Below are 13,907 nucleotides of genomic sequence, written 5' to 3'. Positions count from 1 at the left end.
TTGATTGACCTCAGGCTTTCTGTAGCCATGTTGTTGGTACCCATTTGAAAGAGGAGATACACATAATGGTCTAAAGGCATTATGCTTGAAAGCTTCCTGGTAACATCCCTCATCTGGGACCAAGGGAGGCAGCAAACTTCTGTGAAAAAGCTCTGGTCTGCAGATGAGAGCCTCCATTCCCTTGACAAGGAGTCAACTTTGAATACAACTCAACACTGTTTTATCCCAGTAGTGGTTTTGATGTTGCCCTTGCTACAAGGCCTCAGATGACTTGACCTTGGATGGAGAACTTGCATGGATGCCTTTTTCCCTCTTTTCACATCCCTCACCTGCCACAGCCAAGGCTTTGTACCTACCCAGTAGTGGAAGGTGAGCAGACAGACAGGTGCTCCTCTCTTGGTTCCATGCAGTAACTTCCATCAGGGCTGCAACCCACAGCTGCTGGAGAGCAAAGCAGGCATGCAGAGCATGCTGCCCTCCTTGCACACCCTTCCACACCAACTGATGCACAAACAGCCCTGGCCCTGGCCCTGTCTGTGGCTGCCCCTGCTCTGTGGTGCTCCCTGAGGGCAGGCACCATGTGGCTTCCCACCATTTTGAACTGGCCACATCCTCAGCCACCTCCACACAACACTTGGCAGGCCTTCTTGCCTTCTGTGCCTCCACACACACAGCCCCAGGGAGCTGGGGCTCAGAAACCCTCAGACAGCCCTGGGACCTCACCAGCTTTGTGATCTGCCTCACGTGTGGTGCTTACTGCTGCCGTCACCACCACTGGGAGTGAGAGCACTCACAACGCACCTGTAGTCCCACTGACTGACCCCTTATCCAGGGTGTTCTCAGTGACACCTTAGGCATGTTTTGTGCACGAAGAATCCATTCTGTTCCCTTGGTATGTACACGGAACAGATAAACTGAAAGTGCTCTTTGTTCTCCAACTAAATGAGGTGGTGTTTGAATTCTCCTGGCATGAGTACAGCTTGTTGTTCAATCCATAGTACATGACAACTAATAGACATGGTTTTATAAAATCTCTTATTTTGGTGCCTACTATTACCTGTACACTTGATGTCTTCCTTATGTCCTGTCACATCTGTAGATTTGCTTATTTGGACAAATATCACTCAGCATGGAAGATGATAAAGGTGCAGAATCTACTCCTTTGGAAAAACTCCTTTAGGATATTTACTAAAGAAGACTGAAAACAGTGACCTCTGTTGACCATGAAAGATGAATCATTCGGAAAGACATCATCATGTAATATTAATGAGTTGAAGAAAGAAAAGTAACATATATGTCACTAATTTAGAAAAGAGTTACAGATCTAATTTTGACACTTTTTACAGTGTCTGAAAGTCTACATGGGTGTTTAGCAACATTTGCTGATAATACATAGTCTGACTGTCTAGTGCTTAGAAAGAAGAGTTTCCACAAATTGTTAATAACAGAGATGAAATTACAGGTGAAACGTCAACATTTCAAGATGAAAAGCTGCAACGCTAAGGTAAATAGTGACTTTTCGAATAATTTTCCCTCACAGCACATTGTACCCAGACTGTCAGCTTCTGTATGCTGTATGTTGATTAGGTAAAAGCATGCTGCATATGGGGGTTTGTTTGTACAGCTCTGATTTGTGTTGTGGAGCTAGAAATTCTCATCACTGTTTTCCTTCATGAAGCACTGAGATTACAGCACTCTCATCAATACTAAAAGCACACATATAGATCTCAGACTTTTTCAGCTGCTGCAGGTCATCTTCTCAGAGACCATAATCTAAAGTTCCTCTCCCCCGGTACTAAAAAAATACAAGAGGACTGAGGGAGGAAAATTAAAACTAGAAAAATTGAAGTTGGAAATGAATTCTCCTTGTGCTGTGGCAGCTTGTGCTGGCACACAGAAGCGCACTTTTTATTACTTCTCCCAGCAGGCGCTGTAGCGAGTCAGATGCAGCAGGTATTATTGTCATGACGATGGTCCTCATCCCCACGCATTCAGCTGGGAGGCAAAGCAGCTGGTTTAGCGTTACTGAAGCACAAGAACGGGGGCTGCTTTACAGGTACTTTAGGAGCTGGCTTCTTAACAGAAATTACTCCATATGGACTCATAACAAAACAGCGTGTTCTGGGCTGGCCTATTTACAGCGATGCGAAGCTTTAGTAAGAGGTTCAGGGGTAACAGGGCACTTAGCAGTCTGCTTTATAAAGGTGGCTAGAGGAAGCATTCTGAAAAAACCTGCATGATGCAGCATATATTCTGCTGGATTCGAGACGTTACACTTTAATTAAAGAGATTCTATTCCACTAACTTCTGTAAGAGGTATTCAGTGTTTCCCCTCCTGATGCAATATTATATAATTCTGTGTTCAGCTGTACCTACAGTGATAATGCTCAACAGATTTTAGCACAACCTGGTCTAAACAGGAAAGAAAAAGCAAGAGGCAGAAATCATTCTGCAGCAATGAACAAATATTCAAACAAACCAAACCAAAACAACCCAAGACAGAGTAAATTGTAATTTAGATCTGTGAAGTAGCAGGCCCAGATAAACTTTGCTGAGATTTGCAAGTGAGGAAATAACCTCTTTGAAAACGCTGGGGCTTTCTCAGCACATAAGGTAACGTAAGTGTAGGAGGTAGAAATCAGCTCTGTTTCTATAATGCCTGAAGTATCATGCTATATAAATAAAGACGCAAAAGCCTTCCTTCAAGAAGTCACAATCTAAGTGTGTGCCATATGTAAGCAGGGTAAAGGGTGGAATGAAGAAACCTGCAAAAAAGATTGGTGAGTGATGTTTAGCACATAGATTGACATTGTTTGTATTTAGTTTCTTTAGTTTGTCTGCCATTTTTGTTATTGCTTCAGTGTGGAAGGGAATTTCATATATTTTTTTGGAAGAGGTCTTTTAAGGAAGGGAATACAGGAGCCTGACAGACTGCATAGGTGTGAGAAATAGCATGAAAATAACCAGTGCAAGGAAGACCTAATTAGTTTCACTGCATTTATGCAGTCACGTCAATGGAACAGTATACCTGTGCACCCTTGCAGAACTGAAGGTAAGTTATACAAGAGAAATTATTATCTACTTACACCTCAGTATGATGCTTCTGCCATATACCCATATATCATCTGATGGGTGTGGGCCAGTCCGTGGGGAAGAAGGCTAGCTGCTTTTGTGACAGGGAGAAGTTGCAGTGCAAAGCTGCACAGGGGAGCTGCTGACTTCCACTGCAGTGCCTGTGAATGCCTTGCTTCTGACAGAAAACTTCCACCTGCAGTCAAAACCATCCTGTCTTTTTTCCGCTCTACTTGGTTTTAGTTTTTACCTCTTCGGGTTCTATTCTGTGTATATTTTTCCTTCCCCATAACCTCTTCCTCATGTTTTCCATTCTTAACCCAATATATTTGTATGTCTGTGGAGGTGGATGCATTAGTTCTACCTGAACAGACACCTCTAGAGCTGTACATTAGCACTCAATTCAGAGTGTAAGCCTACCATGGAAATGGACAAAGATGTTTTAAATACTACAAAGACCAGGAGAGACTCTGGTCTCCCTTAAACCTCTTGTTCCATAAACCATGGAACCTCATTTGGTAATTTCTTCAACAATTTATAACTTTTGATTGAACTACAGAGTCATTAGAAAGGCCTGTGAATTCAAAGCCTCCTGCTTGTTTAGGAAACTGGTCTTCTAGTTGACAGCGTTACCATTAAAATGGATGATTTCTAAGCTAAATTTGTCCAATTTCAAGTTATAATTGTTGGATGTAGTTAGGTCACTTTCATCTCTTTCAATTACCTTTCCTTCTCCACCAGAAGTGTTTGAGGGTATTAGTCTCATCTTGTATCTATATCCTTTATGACAGGCTTGTCAGGACTTCAAATAACATTTTCTTTTACAGAAAAACCACAAACCCATCTAACTGTCCATTTAAGTTGATGCCTGAACAGATGAACACATAAAATAATGACAAAAGAGAAAAATCAAACACAGCCAGAAGAGTATGCAAGCAATGTGGAAGTAAGCAGCTTACCAGACTACCCTTCCACTCTGATAATGACTTTTTACCTCTGTAACCTTACCCAAGCTCAATACTAATGTAATGGAGCACTGCCATTCAGCCATAAAACTGTGATAGCTCAACGAAAATGGAAAATCTCTAATGATGGTGTGTTACTTTATAGTTTTCTCTCTGAGTACCATGTGGAATTCCTAGTTTTTGCCTGTGTTTTGCTTCTTTAAATTACCACATATGATAAGCATGCTCAGAAAAGCATGACTACGTCTTAGAAGTGTATTTCTTCATGAGAGCTGCAGCCTCTTGCTACGATGCTGTACTAAACATGGTCACACACCACAGTGCAGAACACAGCAGTTCCATCTGAAAGTTTAATGCAGGCTTACTTTCTTTTTCAGCTACCAAGCTGACCCAAACCAAATTTGTTTATATTGATTTATTTGCTGCTGATAGTTACTTTTATCTTTAGTAGTTAATAAAAAAATGGGGAAGTGAGTATTCTGGGTAATTGAAAAGAATGAGAATTTGACATATTATTGGCAATCTCACAGAACCACTGGCTGTGGATGCCATGTACAGACGGGACATCTGGGTAACAATAAACTTAGATTCTTCTTAAGCACAATTACTTGAGCAAATGAATCACAAGGGCCCATTTTGCTATAGGCTTATGCCACACGTTTGAAGAATTAGACACACACATATTTGCACTGTACAGTTTACATCATCTTCATTGTGACAAAGGTCCTCTTAACAATGGACAAGCAAATGGATGACTGTGAGCACTGTGATGTTAAAAAGGTTGACAAATACTTTGAGGGGAAGACTTGATATATTACAAGGCTTACTGGAAGTACCAAAAAGTCTACATTATGTAAGTTATCTCCTGCAGCTACCTCATTTGGACAACTTGCAGAAAAAAAAACACTTTGTGACAATTTGTCTGTATTTATGAGCTATTTATATCTGATAGAGCACGGTCATTCAAAGTTGCTGGCATTTTAAACATGGTGACATTATAAGCTTTCATTAGCCTATAAGCAGTTAGACGTTTTCGTCAGGAAAACTTGGTGTTTATTTTCAAAATTAAGTATCTGTATCATTTTCACAATTGTCATAACAATCCTTCTCCATGAAGTAACACTGTGTGCACACGCCACAGGCAGTAGGGAGGATATGCTTTAGAAAGCTCTAAATTGTAAATGAGCTCAGTCTCGTTTAACAAACTGAGGAGATGGGACAGTTTTAATTTCAGAATGCGTGGGAGAAATATTGCAAATGTTGGCTTTTACATTTTCATAGAGGATATTTTATTTAAAATTTTCTTTGTTTGGGGTGCCGGGTTATGGAGAAAACTAGGTCAGTTTTATTAAAGTAAAAAAAAAAAAAAAAACACAATCCAGATCTTGATGTATTATTAAGCTGGCCTTAGGCCTAACAGGAAGAAAAAAAAAAAAAAAAAAAACACAGGGCTGAAACACTGTAAAAAATAAATGAAGAATAATCACTGTAATGGTAGTATAGTATTTTAACTTAGAGTAGAACACTGTACAGAGTCTTTATCTGAAATACCAGAATACTACTTGCTCCAGCTTTTCTCCTTTTTTTTTCAACTGTGTAGCTCTCTGAAAGCTGAACACAGTTTTGGTCCGTGAGTTCTGGCCATATGAGTGCTGTGCCTGTCCAAGAAACAACCCAACAGGGGTTACGGGCTAGGGCCAGAATCCCTTTCCCCCCTTCAGTGCTAGCAGAAGAACACAGCAGATGTACCAGCGGGAAACGCATGCTGCCACATCCTCTGCTCTGGTGGAAGCACTGACACGTAGTGGATCATCCCGCTGACACACTCCCAGTGCTGCTGTTAGGACACACAAGACCTCTCTGTGCCCTCTCTCTTTCCCTCCAACGTTAGTTCTCTCTAAAAATGCCATTCTGACACCGTGAAGTCTATAGGAATTTGCTTGGCATCCTCTTCAGAATAATGAAAAATGGACTTTCATACACAACCAGGAAATACTAGGAGCAATAAAAATATGGTTGGGTCATATAGTTTATTTTATGTCCTTTACACACTGTTCTGTACTGGCTCGAAGTCTGGGACAGCTATGATCTGACACCTTTGAAGACAACACTATATGTGTCTTTGAAGTTGTAAGCTTCACAGTCACTGAGCTACTGTCATGAAAGTCTTTTTTGCTGCTTCTACTTCTACTGCACTGGGATCAAAGGAAATAACAATGTGTGTCATTAGATAATTCCCATAAGGCTACTTGGAAGTGATGGGTCATCACTTAAATCTCTATTTTAGACCTTACTGGCAGTTACCTTCGAGCTCAAAAATATGCCAAGCAACAATAAACACTCATTTCCTTCACTTTATCCATAAGTTTGCGTATGTTGTTGGGTATGCAGTATGCAATAGCCATATTCCCAAAATTAAGGGCTTTGGCAAAGCCATGTCAAAATCAGCACCTGGACAAAAGATGACCTAATGTGAGCCACTCCTGCAAGTTTATCCCAAATGTTCCTGTTGAGCTGAGAAGGCAAGGAGAATGAAGGAAACTGCTGATGTTTCTTGTTTTAAATACTAACAAAAATGTACCTAAATGGAGTTTTCAAATAATTTTATAGTATCTTTTCTTTTCTGAAGGCATATTGAAAAACAGAGATTGAGGAGCATTACTCCAGAGCCTCATCAACAACTTCTGTTAAGTAGAAGTGGGGGGATGCTGAGGCTCCATCAAGGCAGAAATGAGAGCTTATGCAGATGCTACAGGGGCTTCCAACAAACTGTCAGCATAAATACTCCTCGGTAGTCCACCTAGCTGCTGATTTCTCTCAAGAGGAAGAAGCAGGCTTCAGATGAACTGCAGCAGAGGCTATGCTGTTTAGCTCTAAGAGCGTTATGTAATGAAATTCAATACTGCAAAAATAAACTAAAATGACAATGCGAAGAAAACAAAAAAGATGCTGAGATGCATCGTCATCGAGCCATAAGAGTGACCTTCTGCAAGACATATGACCACCGCTCTGTACGGTACTAAGAACCACTCATCAGCACCACTCATCTAAAAGGTTTAGTAAACATGAACCAGCAACCCAGATAAACTAGAACATGGACAAGATATGTCATTGCTTTGATTTTATCTATTGCAGGACTCTTGTTGCACTCAAACATTCCTCTTTTGTGAAAAGCACAACTAAGCAAGCAGAGTGCAAATCCAAGTAGATACACAGCCATCAGCTGACTCGGAAAATTGATCTTTAATCAAAGCCAATGGGAGAAAGCACTGATTAAAGATTAGTGGTATGGTATGGACCCAGATTCTGGGGTACTACATCTGTGAAATCAATGTACTTAGCTCTAGGCGGCTAAAAGAAAAAGTGACAACAGCAGCTGTTTTAAATCTCCTGCAGTGAAGTCATGGAACTCATAGGGACTTAGTAATTGCATAGAGACTTAATAATGCCTTCTCTCAGATAATGCTTGGGCTGCCTGGTAAATTCATATAATTGCCATTAATGAAGGCCATCTGCTGAGTGACAAGGTAATCATTCCAAAAGTTCTCATTCATGCCATCCAGGGCTTGCAAGCAACTGAGTAAAGCTTCAATCATTTATGGCAAAGTGGTAATTGCAACTTCATTGTTTTTCAAAATTTGTGTAATTTCTGGTTACATTCATAGTTTTAAAAAAAAGCACATATTTGAACACAGTGGGGTAATTTTATGTAAAAATATATTTTCTGTACTTACTGCTAACTTCAGCTTTTCAAACTGCTGAACTTTCTAAATGCCTAAATACAGCATGGCGACATGACAAAAAACAGTCAGCCCTTGAAGTTTTTTTCTGCCCTAATTTACATACTTTACAAATCTCTTCCTCAATTCATCATTATAGATATAACACTTGTAACCAGGAGAGGGAAAGCAAAACTTGGCAAAACATGAAAGTGTTACCATTTTGCCATACCATCACCTTTGAATGAAACTAAGTAATAACCTTTCCAAACAGGGATGGATGTATTTAAATTATTTTTATCGTTATTTTATGTGGCTTTTCATTGCTGGGATGCTGGTCATGCAAAAAGGACACAATGGTGCACCAAAAGATTCTTGCAAATGTTACCCAGCCCCAGAATTCAGGTAAACTGGACTGGTTCAGCTGACATTTGAACCTACCTCAGTATTTTTAAAAAGTAAAACACTGAAACTTTACAATTAGCAACCAGGAATGCTGTTTTTAATGAAAAGCACAAATCTATCAATGTTTAAGCATGTGAAAATCTGAGTGAATTTGGTCTATTTGGACAAATCCGTATTTCCTACTGCATGAATGCTACTGCTAAATTATCAGTGCAGCAATTCTAAGTAAGCTATCTGTAATACCAAAACCAGGTATCAGATTAGCCTAAGGAGAACTTTGCTTCCCTGCCAGTCTAATAGGGCATCATGCTAATATAACTATACTGCTGTTGTGACCTGAGTTACAAATCTGAGCTGACAAATCTCACTTGCTTCACTCCTATGAGTTGTCCTATTGGCCTTTTGCTTACTAATTGCCTTATTAGTAAGTCCAATATAGCACTTTTGCTTAATCCTGACTAATACCACCATTTGCATGGGTAAATGTGACAGTAGGGGACCTTGGATGTCAGGTTTCATACTGAACCAATGTCACAGTTCTGTGCTGTGAATGATAGCATCTCTAGAGGTAAGTCTTTTCAATATATATGTGTAGAAGTTTCACTTTCTATTTAAAAACATATTTTTTAAAGCTGTGCTTGCCCTGTGGAGGTGAGAGACTGCAAGACTTCTGTTCCTCCTCCTGTAACAAATACTCATCTCCCAATGAAAAGAAAGAGTAACAGAGGGCAGGACTTCTACTCCAGGGCTGCCCTCACTGCCAGCCAAGAGTTTGGCCTAAGGAACCTCTATTTTTACTGGGAATGGGATTCACCAGGCAGAAAACAAACTCTGCTTTCAGAGGCTATGTTTGGGAAGTAGAGGAAATGCATTGTGTTATAAATAGAATAAACCAACCTCGGAATTCTTGAAACACAACAAAACAAAGACTTCCAATGGCACCTGTAGTTCTACATTAAAATTCTAAATGGGTAATATTAATAAAAGCATGAATGAAAAGTTTTGCCTGAGTCCCGCTGACAGCATTACTATTACATTTAGTACAGCCCTTTAAAATGGAGTAAACCAGCATGCTGGATTACCTGAAGTGAACAGCCAAGGCTTCTGGGTGTCATAAATAGTAAAGTAATAAACATAGGATGTTTAGGTTGGAAATTAGGAGAAATTTCTTCTCAGAAAGAGTAGTCAGGTGTTGCCACGGGTTGCCCAGGGAGGTGGCAGAGTCACTGTCCCTGGGGCTGTTCATGGAAAGGTTGGACGTGGTACTTAGGGACATGGTTTAGTGGGTGATACTGGTGGCAGGGGGATGGTTGGACTAGGTGATCTTGAAGATCTTTTCCAACCCTAATGATTCTATGATAGTATTGCTAGACACATCTTTCACCAACTAGCACTCTTCTGGTTCTTTAATACTTGCAAAAATGCATATCAGGGTTAGTTACAAAAAGCACACACAGCTTGAGAAAATGACCAGATAGTAACACATTGTGGGATTCCAGTCATTCAGATTGCTAAAGCATGAAAACGACAATCATTAATTAAAGAAAATCATTAAAGAAAATCATGCCAACTTGGCTTGCAGAACTGTATTACATAGCATATAGTGAAGCTATGTTTTTAATACAATAAAATGTAATCAAATATATCTCAGAAGTAATTGTTGGGGGGGAATATCCAGATCTCCTCAGAAATGGGTTAGAGTTCTGCCACTGCCATGTTTTTGCCTGGAAGTCACTAGTGGTCTCCAAATTTTTATGATGCTCCATCCTTAAGATAATTTTATAATAAGTATAAAAGGTTTAAATTAACAAAGTATAAACCAAACTATCTTCGAAAACAACATGCTGTTCCACAGACTGTTTTCATACAAAACACACAACAGTATTTTGTCTTGACTGTTCCTCCTTTTAAGAAACGATTGTCATTGACCCAATCTTGCAGAAGTGCTGATGTGCAATGACCTGATATTTTGGTGGGAGTCATAAGATAACAGAGTAAAATAATGGCGACTGTTGTGCTTCTGGCTGCCACACAGCATTTTATAAAGGCCTTCTGAACAGATTATGTTTGGTATTGATAAATGTTTCACTATTGGGATATATCAGTCAGATTTATTTAAAATAATATCCACAGAGAAATACATTTGATTTAATCTTTAAATGAAAATGGAGAAGAGAAGGATGGGTAGCAGGAAAGCCGGATACTCCTGAACGTTACACTACTGTTGAACATACAGAAAAAGAAACTTCAGAAACAACCTGAAAGAAAACTTCAGCTCATAAGGAGACGCATGGGCTTATCAACCTGTATCATTACTCTCCTGGCATTTCAGTACTGATTACCAAGTGTTAACAGTAAATAAAATTCTCATAATCTCTTAAGGCATGCCATACTTTCTGTTGATGATTTAGTGTGTTTTGCTCCGTTGTTCAGCCTAACTTCTGTGCCTACAGCTCTCTTCATGGTTTATTGCCATACCAGAAGTTCATCATATTTTACAGTTCGCCTAACATCCTTTTCACTGACTTACAACAATTAAAGACACTTTATCAATTCAGGTTGCCTAGTTTTTGTTTGTTTGTTTTGTTGGTGGTTTTTTTTTTTTGGTTGGTTGTTTTTTTCTGTTGTTGTTTTGTTGTTGTTGTTCTACATGAATATACCTTCTTAGTATTTCAGTTATGTATTCACTCTTTGTGCCTTGCAGTTCATCTCTTTCAGTAATCCCCCAGGAATCAGAAGAATACAACACAGCAATGACTTTGAATAAATAGCAAAAACACATAGAAGAAAGGACTTAATAGTATAGTGGACGAGATTCATGCGTATTTTGCTGGGTGACAAGGATATAGAAGCTTAATTAATTTTCATAAAGCTGGAGAGCTTTTGAAACAAATAATTTTAAAATGCAATTACTTTTTAAAAAAAAAAATCAATTTGCCTGTGACCAAATTTGTGTTACCTTGTCTTCTGGACTATGTGGTACAGCTAGGGGTCTTCAGACAAAAAAGGAAATACTAAGGCCATTACATACTTCAGTTATTTCCATTATTTCCAGAGCTAATACGAATTCCTTCCTAGTGCCAGACAGAATATTTCAGCTGCTGGTACTTATATTTAGCTAATTGAGAACCATTAATCACCATTTCCTGACATAGTATCCTAGAAAAATGCCAAAGTACTTCTATTTAAATTTCATTCACTCAGACGCTTTAAAAATATTTTATTTCTGTGGAATATCAGTTTGGGGATTTGAATTTGTGTGTTGATTTACCAAATAAGTTCCCATAAATACAATTCATTAGAGCTATTTAATAGATTCCCACATATTAGACTGGAACGTATATCATTAATAAAGTATCTCATACTTTTAAAGGCTAATTGATCATAAAGGTGACCTACTGCTTCTGTAGTTAAATAATTCCTAGTTATAGAGGGACGAGTCACAGCCAATCAATATTGCGTGGATTATAATTTATCTTCAATCATTTCATCTGCACTCAGCACAATATTAAGTCTCTCTGGGACATCCTTTAACAGTCAAACTCACTGGATAGTTAAGTTTCCATAATTTCTTAGACTGGAAAAGAAAATGTTTATTTTCCTAAGCTCACTCATTATGGAATTTATAGGACTACAGGCATCTGCGTTAACCTGCTTTATTGGATTTTCTGATGAAAGAAAGTTAGGCTCAGACCTTGCATTATATAATGTACACACCACAATGCAAATCTGAATCTCTGCATATATTTAATAAGCAGCCTCTTCCAGAATTTGCATACTAATACACAGCCTGCCACTGCTCCTCATTCCATTTCAATTACTCCTACCTACTGCTGACACCCTGCCTACTGCACTGCTTCCACCAGGAAGGTTTCTGTGCTCCTCACAACTTTTCACATTACTTCCTGTCATACTTTCTCTGGTATGCTCAACAACTCTTCTCCCTTTATTTTTGTAGGTGGGTAAGAGAGGGAATAAAAAGCTAGTCTCCATACTCTCACAGCTTGCACTCAGGCTAAGAGAAGATAAACAATGGGAAGGAGCATTTGCAGGGGAATTTCTGTCCATCCTCAGCTATCTCAGGCTCAAATATGCTTGGGGAAGACTTCTCAATAAAATAGCTACCAGTCTGTCATGAACTCCAGTGCACACAAAGGACATGCAAGAAGGACATCCCTGATTAATTGCAAGGCACAGGACAAATATTCTGCAAGCCCTTGCTGCAGAGCTTGGAGATGTCTAACAATTCAACAAGGCCAAAACACTCCATGCTTTTAAAATATTATTTTTTAAATGGAATAAATTATTTTGCTGGAATTTTCCAACATCTTTTCATCTGGCGAAAAAAAAGAGCTACAGTCTAAACTTTTGCCAAAGGTAAGTAACTGAAAAGAAGTCACATTTTGAACAACCTTAAGTATTGCCAATACATATATGTCAATTCCTCTGCCCTCCTTGGATAAAAGGTTTTGCTACTGGACATTTTATATTGAATTTTTTCCTCTAAGAAAATATCTTTATATGTCATTCTGACTGGCTTTAATATTTTTTCTTGTAGAATTTTGTTCTCCAACAGTGATATATTAGATAGATAGTCTATATGTATGTAATATATGCTAAATATTTAAAAAAAAATAAACTATTTTGTTTACGAAGTTGGTAACAATGACCTAACTGCTCATTCATCATACTCAACTCTTGTGTAACACCTAGCTGCAGGCTTATCAAATCATCCATTACCTGGCCAGTAAGACTCTAATAGCAATCAGATTGCCTGCCATTTGCAGATTGTCTTTACAGGACAGTCTATAAAGACCTTTCATGCCATTGAGATGGTTTTGTCAAAATCCACTTTCAGTTTGCTGAACTGACAGTGCATTTGTCTAAGCCACTTTCTGACCTCCTAGTCTCTGTATCCATTCCAAAAAGCTTCTTGTCTGTTTCTGTTACAAATATTTTCCAGAGATGAATGTAAATTTGATAAGATTTAACTGATGATGAGAGATTGAAAATTCCTGTAACAATTGGAGTGCCAAACTCTGCTATATGAAGAAAACTAACTTTTCAATGCTCTGTGGTCAATTAAGGAAGCATTTAGTTAGTTAAATGAAAGGACTAGTCAGAGTATCAGCTTTTCAGGGTACGTAGTGACATTATTTATTGTCACTGAACACTATTCCCATTAAAAAGCCTTGAAAACAGCCATTCATTTTAGTGGAAACCTCTCTCTGTTTCTCACATTGAAGAATATATTCCATAAAACAAAGAGCGTGATTGCATTCTGCTTATTAAACTGATGTCTGTTCTTCTCTTTCTTCCTTCCAGCCACCCAGCAGTCCACTCAATCAATGTGCTGCTGTTGCCTAGTTATCAGGAATTCAATCCTGCTGCCACTGAGGTAACATTAGATTTCCCATTGATTCAGTGCGGGAGGACTGGTTCCAGGCAGTAGATAGACAAACTGAAACACAATTTCTTACAGATTTTCTGGAAGAAAAAAAAAAAAATGTTGCCTTCATCAGGGCATTTAGAGCTGCTTCAGACAGGCAGACTAAAAACATCCAGTTTAGTAGGTAAGAAATGTGACACAACATTTATTTTTTTTTCTCTAAGAAACTTCTTTTAGAAGTATTTATAATGTAACTGCTTTAAAGATACTACTAGTATGTGTGTAAGAAAGGAGGTGCTTCTTCTTTATCTTGCCTTGAAGAAATCATCATTTATCTACTGCTAGGCAGAGCTTAGG

At 38.7% G+C, this 13,907-nt stretch overlaps 1 protein-coding gene across 2 annotated transcripts in view; it reads right to left on the bottom strand.

Annotated features, from left to right (window-relative positions):
• LIN7A (lin-7 homolog A, crumbs cell polarity complex component) overlaps positions 1 to 13,907 on the bottom strand; it is a 48,853-nt gene that overhangs the window by 16,783 nt on the left and 18,163 nt on the right. The window lies entirely within an intron of this gene.

The sequence above is a fragment of the Anas acuta genome, chromosome 1 (genome assembly GCF_963932015.1).
Source record: "Anas acuta chromosome 1, bAnaAcu1.1, whole genome shotgun sequence".
Taxonomy (NCBI): domain Eukaryota; kingdom Metazoa; phylum Chordata; class Aves; order Anseriformes; family Anatidae; genus Anas; species Anas acuta.
Note: the sequence above shows the minus strand (reverse complement) of the source record. Positions and strands in the feature narration are given on the sequence as shown.